The sequence below is a fragment of the Chrysochloris asiatica genome, unplaced genomic scaffold (assembly GCF_000296735.1).
Source record: "Chrysochloris asiatica unplaced genomic scaffold, ChrAsi1.0 scaffold00027, whole genome shotgun sequence".
Classification (NCBI taxonomy): domain Eukaryota; kingdom Metazoa; phylum Chordata; class Mammalia; order Afrosoricida; family Chrysochloridae; genus Chrysochloris; species Chrysochloris asiatica.
Genome location: NW_006408545.1, coordinates 7,622,613 through 7,632,582, shown reverse-complemented (window position 1 = coordinate 7,632,582; position 9,970 = coordinate 7,622,613). Strand labels below are relative to the sequence as shown.

The 9,970-nt window shown below is 40.1% G+C and overlaps 1 pseudogene; it reads left to right on the top strand.

Annotated features, from left to right (window-relative positions):
* Positions 1–1,816: 1,816 nt before the first annotated feature.
* LOC102832452 lies at positions 1,817–7,974 on the top strand (annotated as a pseudogene).
* Positions 7,975–9,970: the final 1,996 nt, after the last annotated feature.

Genomic DNA, 9,970 nt, shown 5'->3' with positions numbered 1-9,970 from the left:
GGCATTTAAACTGGTGAACAGGTTTTAACAGAGCTTCAAGACTAAGACAGACTGGGAAGAAAGAGGCAAACTACTTTGGAATGCTTAGTCATTGAAAAGCTTATGAATACGAGTGGAACATTGTGTGTTATCAAGCTGGAAGATGAAAGCATAAAGAATAGCAGCAGAACACTGTCAGCTATAGTGCCAGAAGATAAACTCCTCTGGTTGGAAGCCATTCAAAATATGACTGGGGAAGAGCTGCCTCATAAAGTAGAGCTAACCGTAATGACATGAATGTAGCAAAGCTTTCAGGATCTTCATTTGATGTTGGGGGACAACTCAAAATGTGAAGAAACAGCTGGAATGTATAAAATATGAATCTAGGAAAATTGGAACTTGTCAAAAATGAAATGGAACGCATAAACATTGATATTCCAGGTATTGGTGAGCTGAAATAGACTGGTATTTGTCATTTTTAATCAGATAATCATATGATTTAATATGCCGGGAAGGACAAATTCAAGAGGAATGGCAACACAAGCGTTGTCCAAAAAAAAACATACTGTGGTGTGTCTGACCCAAGCCATAGTATTTTCAGTAGCTTCATATGCATGTGAAAGCTGACAGTGAATAAGGTAGACCATTTTGAGTTCTGGTGTTTGAAAAGAATACTATAGATACCGTGGACTGCCAGAACAAATAAATCTGTGCTGGAAGAAATACAGCCAGAATGCTTCTTAGATGTCAGGATGGCAAGATGTCATTTCTCACACTTCAGACACGTTATCAGGAGAGACAAGTAGCTGGAGAAGGATACCATGCTTGGTAAAGTGCAGAGTCAGCAAAAAAGAATACCCTTAATGAGATGGATTGGCACAGTGGCAACAGCAATGGACTCAAGTGTGACAGCAATTGTAAGGATGGCACAGGATCACGCAGTTGTTCCTTCTGCTGTTCATAGGGTCATTATGAATGGGAACCAACTCTAGGCACCTAACAACAACAACAAGCAAGGAAGATCAGTTTCCACCATCATTATTCAAATTTACTCACCAACAACTAAAGTCAGTGATAATAAAATTGAAGAATTCTACCAACTTCCTCAGTCTGAAATTGATCACATACGCAATCAAGATACATTGGTAATTACTGGTGGTTGGAACGCAAAGATTGGTAACAAACCAAGGCCATATTATCAGTAGTTATAAAATGTGGCCTTTGAGATAGAAATAACGCTGGAGATCACCTGATAGAATTTTGCAAGACCAATGTCTTACTCATTGCAAATACCTTTTTAAAACAACGTAGAAGGAGCCTGCTGTTTCCTTGTTACCACTTTGGCTTCATATCTCCTCCCAACCCCCAGAGAGGGTGGCCCAGCTGTGTCAAATAGCCCTCATCTGCCGCTGCTAATCCCTGGCCCCAATTAGCATGGATAAGAAGGCTGGCTGCAGCGACAGCAGAAGGCGTAAAGGAAGATGGCAGGAGGGCTGCCTGCCAGTGTGATGGACTGTGGCATGGGATATACAAAGCTAGGATATGTTGGAAATACAGAGCCACACAGTTCATCAAAACTGGGTGACCAAACTCAAAGGAGGGTGGTGAAAAGCGTTGATGACCTAAACTTCTTCATTAGTGATGAAGCAATAGGAAAACCTACCTATGCTGCAAGTGACCAATCTGCCATGGTATAGTTAAAGACTGAGACTTGTTGGAAAGATTTATGGAGCAAACGATCTTTAAATACTTGAGGGCAGAGCCTGAAAACCATTATTGTCTTTTGACTGAACCTCCACTGAATACTACGGAAAACAGAGAATATACTGCTGAAATAATGTTTGAGTCATTTGATGTTCCAGGCTTGTACATTGCTGTACAGGCTGTTCTTGCCTTAACTGCATCCTGGACCTCTAGACAAGTAGGAGAGCGGGCGTTGACGGATGGTAATAGACAGCGGAGGTGGTATCACTCACGTCATTCCTGCGTCGGAAGGATATGTGATTGGCAGCTTTATTAATTATATTCCAATTGCAGGATGATATATAACATATTTTATTCAGCAGCTGCTGAGAGACCGAGAAGTAGGAATCCCTCCAGAACAGTCCCTGGAAACGGCTAAGGCAGTAAAGGAGCATTGCAGTTATGTCTGCCCAGATTTAGTAAAAGAATTTAACAAGGAAGACACAGATGGATCAAAGTGGATTAAACAGTACTGTAATCAGTGCTATCCCAAAGAAAGAATTTTGATGTTGGTTATGAGGAATTCTTTGGACCAGAAATCTTTTTTCATCCAGAGTTTGCTAATCCAGACTTTACACAACCTATCTCAGGAGTTGTAGATGAAGTCATTCAAAACTGTCCTATTGATGTCAGACGTCCTCTATACAAGAGCATTGTCCTTTCTGGAGGGTCAACCATGTTCAGGGACTTTGGACGTTGCTTGCAAAGAGATTTGAAAAGAACTGTAGCTGCCCGGCTGAAATTAAGTGAAGAATTGAGTTGACGGTAGACTGAAGCTAAAGTTTATTGATGTTGTTGTTGTTGTTGAGGACGGTGCAGTCGGTTCCGACTCATAGTGACTCTGTACAGGGTTTCCAAAGCTGTAAATCTTTACAGGAGTAGAACGCCTCATCTTTCACCCGTGGTCGTTTCGAACTGCTGACTTTGCAGTTGGCAGCCCGACTCATAACCACTATACTACCAGAGCTCCTTTTGATGTATAAGTCATTAAACACCATATGCAGCAATACTCAGTTTGGTTTGAAGGGTCATTGTTAGCTTCCATGACTGAGTTCTACCAAGTATGCCACACCAACAAAGATTATGAAGAAATTGGACCAAGCATTTGTCGTTACAATCCAGTGGTTGGAGTCAAGTCGTAAAACTGACGTCATAGTTATTGGGGTTAGGGAGGGAGAAGGGATTGTCTTACTGATGGCTTGTTTTATCTAGATGACTGGTTTTAAAGTTTTAAACCTGACTTGAAATAATAAGACCAATCATAATTATACAGGAATATTTTAATAAGTGTATCATGCAAATGTAGAGGAAAGTCAAAATGATTAAGTGTTTTCCTGTAGATTGAATATTTGAATCTTATGTGTCACAAAATAAGTGGGTTTTAGTTTTCTTTGCCCTGATATTTTGTATATTATTGAATTATCCAAGAGTTGATGGGATTTATCAGTATGTAGATAGCTCTATAACATTTGACTTGTGCACTTCTAAGTGGTAGCATAGTGGTTACAAATCGGGCTGCTAACCTCAAGGTCAGCAGTTCGAAACTACCAGCGGTTCCACAGGAGAAAGATGAGGCACTCTGCTCCCGTAAAGATTTACATCCTTGGAAACCCTGTGCAGGGTCGCTATGAGTCGGAACCGACTCCATGGTACTTAACAACAAGTGTACAGTACAAGAGCTTGTTTATATTTCATGCATTTTATACTTTAAGGAATAAAAGTCAAAGAAAAACTGTAGTATTTGAGGGGGGGAAAAAGTGACCAAGTAAAGGATAAGTTTTAAAAAATAATAACCTCATGAGACTTGGTGTGCACACTCATGGGATTCCGGTTATTATGAGTTGCTTCTCCCCTTCCAACCTCCAGCCCAGTGGTTTTTTTTTTGCACCTGCTTTTGGAACTAAGAAGCTTGTGCTAACTGGTGCCTGTTGGTGCTTTCTTATTACTGACATTAAGTTTCTTGGTATAAATGAAAAGTAAAGACAAGACTGTTGGTGGACCAGTAAAAAACAAAACAAAACAAAAAACATAGAAAGTAACTATGCACCAAATGGAATACACAGGAATCACATTGACTACATGTGCAGGAAAAGATGGTGGCAAAGCTCAATATCATCAGCCAAAACAAGGCCAAGGGAGACTGGTACAGACCATCAATTGCTCATATGGAAGTTCAGGCTGAAGCTGAAGAAAATTAAAACAACTCTATGAGAACCAAAATATGACCTTGAATATATCCCATCTGAATTTAGAGACTTACACCCACAAGCCACTCCTTAGAAACCCTATACAAGTTTACAATGAGTCAAAACTAACTCAATTGCACTTAACAACAACAACAAGGTGTGCCTGACCCAAGCCATGGTCTTTGTGATCGCCTCATATGTATGTGAAAGTTGGACAATAGTTAAAGAAGACCAGAGAAGAATTGAGGCATTTAAGTTATGGTGTTGGAGAAGAAAATTAAACGTAACATGGACTGCCCGAAGAAAATGTAAAAAGAACAAATCTGTGTAAAAAGTACAGACAGAATGCTCCTCAGAAGTCAAGATGGCCAGATTTTGTCTCTCATACTTCCAACATATTACCAGGAGGGACTAGTCCCTGGAGAAGGACATCATGGTTGGTAAAGTGGAAGGTCAGCAAAAAAGAAGACCCCCAATGAGATGGATTAACACAGTGGCAGCAGCCACTTAATAACAATTTTGAGGCTGGCACAGGTCACCCTCAAAACAGGGCAGTGTTTTGTTCCATTGTGAATGGGTTCAATATGAATTGCAACCAACTCGTCGGCTCTTAACACTAACAACAGCAACAAAAACTCTATTATAGTCATGATTTCCTCATGCCCTCTTACTGAAAAGGCCTATGTGTGCTATTTCCCAGGGTTGTTATACAATAACATTTAGCTCAGTCCCACAGAATGTGTTTTACCTGTTTAACCTGCAAACCAAATGGAGATATCCTATTGTTGTTTGTTGGTAGGCTCTGGACAAGGTGTCAATACCCAGTACATTTTCTGGATTAACCTCTGCACAGACACCTCCCTGCTCAGAAAGGCTATTTTGTTGTCTAAAACAACTTTGGCCAAGAAGTCTAAAGACTTTTATTGGACTAGTATTGCCTTAGTAGTGGATTCTGCAGTGTTTTCTAAGGTAAAAAATTAGTAATGGAAAGGGCCAGTGGGTCTCAGGAATCATGATTAGAACGGGATTTATCATGACAAATCCAACAGCCAGCAAAGTTTCTTATTTGGCTATGGCACAGAAGCTGTGCATTGCAGTTGTCTTCCATGTCAGACCAAGGAGAGGGAAAATACAATGAAAATTTCAAAACTCTTCACTATAGATAGAGGAATATCAAGAAAGGAAGGCAGAAAAAAAGTCACTAAAATTAGGACAGGGATGAAGAAAGGGAATTTCAACGGTTCTTGGTCTGAGATCTTGGGAGGAAGCTGTCCACCTTGTGGCATTATCGACTTTTCTTCCTATTATCTTGGGGTTTTTTCAGGACTCCTATAGGCAGACAGTTCCATGAGTCAAGTGGAGCCAATTTAAACTGAAAAAAATATTTACCCATGATTCAAGACCTTGCCATTTGGCAGCAGTATCAGTAGTGTGGCTGATGGATTTGAACCACTGACCTTTTGATTAGCAGTCAAGCACTTAACTGGTATGCCAACCCGGGGTTCTTATGATAAGACGCTATTATTACGTGCAATGGAATTAGTTCTGACTCATAGTGACCCTGTACAGGGTTTCCAAGGAGCAGCTGGTGGAGTTGAACTGATGCCCTTGTGGTTCACAGTCCAGTGCTGATCCTACAGTGCCACAGTAGGAGTCCATGATAAGACATACTCAGGAGGAATTGAATAAGATTCTGTTGTAAATGTTCAAATGGACCTGAAGCAGGAGATGAAAATCTTTAAGTAACAGCAACAGATTTTCTTATGAGTGAGACAAACTGTTACAGGGTATGTCGTAGAGCTTTATAACGGAGTTGGCTTAAAGTAAGATCAAAAGTTTTATTGAGAAAGCAATTATCCAATCAGGAAACACAGAGTAAAGAGATGCTCAACACAGTGCTCTTCAGAGTGAAGAGTGCAAAGAGTTTTATCCAGTTTCCATCCAAAGAAAACAAGTTGTGTAGTCACAATCATGAAAGTTTGGCATTACATATAGACATGACATTAACAAGTTAAATTTTTATAAAGTAAGCTGCTAGATTTCCTGGAGCCAATCTAACAAGAAATCCTCTGCTACATATATATTCTTTATGCTGTGCAAACGTTATCTCAAGAACCTCTGGATAAAAGTTTCCTGGGAAACACTTTTTTACAAACCGCATTTTTCCCTCTTTCCTTGTTAGTTGAGAGTAGATAAAGTCCCATTGTTTGTCCAAGTTTCCCCATTCCAAACCCATTTGACCAGTTTGGAGTGCTGGTGTGGCATTGTAAAATAAGCACTGGGTCAGCAGTTCAAACCCACCAGCTGCTCCTCAGAAACCCTGTACAGTGTCACCATGAGTCAGAACTAATTCCATTGCACTTGACAACAACTATGTTTGTTTGTTTTTTCTTTAAAAAGCTTTTATTATGAATTAAGTGATAGTTTACATTGTAGAAAATCAGCTTTGCACTCAACCAATGGTATTTTGTTTCATTGCAATGATTACAATCCCCTCCAAGCACTGTCAGTTAACAGTATTTGCCTCTATTCCCTCTTTTTCTTTTTCTTTTTTATGTACAAAAAAGTTCAAGAATATATATATTTAAACAACCAAAGGGCAAATTTTGCAATTTTCAATTTCCTGCCTGCCAGCACACATTCTTTCTCTTTCCATGAGTCTATAATCCTCAACTGCTCTATTGCTCCATGCCATCACCTCTGCCCCTATCACTGCTTCTCTGGTTAGGATCCCTCATTCTGCTCTTGCTTTTCCCTCTTGATGGTCCTAGGGTCCTCTGTTCCTGGAATACACTATAAACTACTCTGCCCCTTTTTGTTATACAACTTCTACCTTCACAGTTGTGACAATCACAATTAGTCATGATAACAATTACTCACAATTGAATCAAAAAATCCTATCCTCATCTCCCTTCATTGAACCCATCTAGACAAGATGAAAACTATTCAATGGGGATTCTACCTTACCTCCTTTGCTCTGAAACTAAACTCCCTCTTGAAAATTTGCTAGCCATTTAGGCAGCTAATGTCTAAATGCCTGTTCCTATCAACTCTGTGGACTGAGGGGATATGCTTGATCCTTGATGTGAAGACTCCTTCCATCTCAGTTGGTATTTTGAGCGACTGCAAATTTTGAGCTCTTGTAAAGGTGAAGTTCATCAAATTGTAGCAATTTACACTTACTTCCTGTATAAAATTTCTTTATCTTCCTCTAGTTGAGTTCTGGTCATCAAGCCATCCAAGCTATGTCAAATGGGTACTATCTGCAAGCTTGGGCATTCTCAAGCACCTCCCCCCACTTCATTATCAGCTGGACCCTTCACTCTCAACTCTAGCCCCCTGTGGCTATTCAGTGTCCATGGGCTTAGGAGTTCCCAAGTCTCCCAAACTTCAGACCAATCAGCTTTTCCTCTTCTCTCTCTAATCTCAAAGTTGACAGAAGTTTATGGAATATGGCTGAACTCAGCTCATGGCTTCATTACTGCCTATCACCCACTTTCACTCACAAGTACATCAACATGGTCACCAGTGATCTTACAAGCTAGCTTGTGTGTTCCCTTTGAGTTTCAATCTTGGTATTTGTCCTGAAAAGACTTCATGTCTTGCCTTGATGGCTCCCAGACAGGTTGCTTGTTCTTATAATAGCCAAACAGACTGCTGTTCGTTTTTGTTTTTGTTTTTGTTTTCCTTGCTGGCTTTTCATTCAAGAAGTATTTTCCTGTTCCTGCAGCCACTCTGTATCGGTCTGTATGTCCTTTCAAGTGGGAATGTCCCACCTCTAGAGATTCTGAATGGGGCTGAGGATTCCACCTAAGATTCCATACTCTACCAAGGCTCCACGAGAGGCCCATTTCACTGGGCAAGACCAACAATTAAAGTTATTTAGCAAAGCACTGTGGAAACGTATAGACATGACAGGCTGCAGTCTTATGCTAAAATTTAAAATAGAGTATGATTTTGGACAAGAACAAAGCTCTTCTCTAATAATTGTGCCTGAATTAATAATTCTAGGTGCTCTTATTCAGCATCCTGGATAGATAGGTTAGCAGTTAGTGAAAAGGACTAATTGATCACATGACGTCCCGCCTCCACAACCCTGAGACCAGAAGGACTGAATGGTGACTGACTATCATTCTGAAAGAGGTTACAGTAGGAGATCCTGAACTTGGTGTTTTTGTTAAGTGTCGTCGAGTACAACTCCTGTACAAGGTTTCTGAGGAGCAGCTGGAGAGTTTGAACTGATGACCTTGCAGTTCAAACTGATCTTTTGGTTGAGTGCTTATCCTACAACACCACTCCAGGAGATTCTGGATAGAGTGGAGAAAAAGGTAGGGGGGAAATTCAGTAAAAAAGATTTGGCTTACTAGTCTGACAGAAACTCATGGAATCCTTGAGGATATGGTATTCCAACAGCCTTTAGGCCTGGAACTGAACTCATCCCCATGTCACAACTTCCAGCCAAATGTTGTTGTTGTGGTTGCTGTTGTTAGGATCTGTCAAGTCAGTTCTGATTCATAGCATCCCTATGTACAACAGAACAAAACACTGCCTGGTCCTTTGCCATCCTCACAATTGCTATTATGTTTGAGCCCATTGTTGCAGCGACTGTATCAGTTCATCTTGTTGAGGGTCTTTCTTTACTTTGTTGACCTTCCATTTTACCAAGCATGATGCCCTTGTTCAGGAACTGGTCTTTTCTGACATGTCCCAAGTATGAGAGATGAAATCTTGCTATCATTCCTTCAAAGAAGCAATGCAATCATACTTTTTTCAAAACAGATCTGTTCATGTTTCTGGCAAACCATGGTGCTTATGTCAACAACGTAATTCAAATGCATCATTCCTTCTCCAGTCTTCCTTATTCCTTGTCCAGCTTTCACATTGTGTATAAGGCAGTTGAAAATGTCATGACTTGAGTCAGGGATATCTTAGCCCACAAAGCGACATCTTTGGTCTTCACATTGTTGTTGTTGTTAAGTGCCATCAAGTTGGTTTCAACTCATAGAAACCTTGTATAAGGATTCCAAGGAGTGGCTGGTGGATTTGAAGAGCTAACCTTGAGATTAGCAGTTCAATGCTTATCCTCTAGTGCCACACTTTTGTAACAGATGTGCCTAATGCAATATGTCTTTTGATTGTGGATCAAAGCAAAATGAAATCTTTGACAACTTCAATCTTTCTCCATTTATTATGATGTTGTTTATTGATCCAGTTGTGAGGATTTTCATTTTATTTACATTGATATACAAATCCTCCTGAAGTCTTTGATATTCATCAGTAAATACTTCAAGTCCTCTTCACTTCCAGCAAACAAGGTTGTGTCATCTGCATATCACAGGCTGTTGATGAATCTTCTTTCAGTTCTCCAATCCTGATGTCACATTCTTCTTCATATAATCCAATTTCTTGTATTATTTGCTCAGTTTACAGATTGAATAAGTATGGTGAAAGAATACAACTCTGGCCACACGTTTACTAATTTTAAACCATTCTGTATCCCCTTTTCTGTTCATGGTCTATGAACTGGTTCTGCATGATATTACGGTTGCCATGTGGTTATGAATCTAGCTGCTAATCTCACAGTCAGCAGTTCAAAACTACCAGATGTTCCACAGGAGAAAGATGAGGCTTTCTGCTCCCATAAAGATTTACAGTCTTTGAAACCCTGTTCAAGGTCGCTATGAGTTGGAACTGACTCTATGGCACATAACAACAATTCTAGCTCATAGTCACTATGTAAAACAGAATGAAATACTGCTGGATCCCGCACCATCCTCAAAATTGATGTTATGTTTGAGTCTATTGTTACTGCCACTGTGTCAATCCATCTTGTTTAGAGTCTTCCTCTTTTTCATTGACCTTCCACTTTAAAAAGCATGATGGTCTTCTCCAAGAACTAATCTTTCCTGAAAACATGTCCAAAGAACTACAGATGAAGGTTTTTTTTTTTTTGGGGGGGGGGGGGGTTTGCTGTTTTTTGTTTTGTTTTGCTGAGTTCACTCCTACTTATAGCAATCCCGTGTGTTTCAGAGTAGATCCGTGCTCCATAGGCTTTGTTTTGT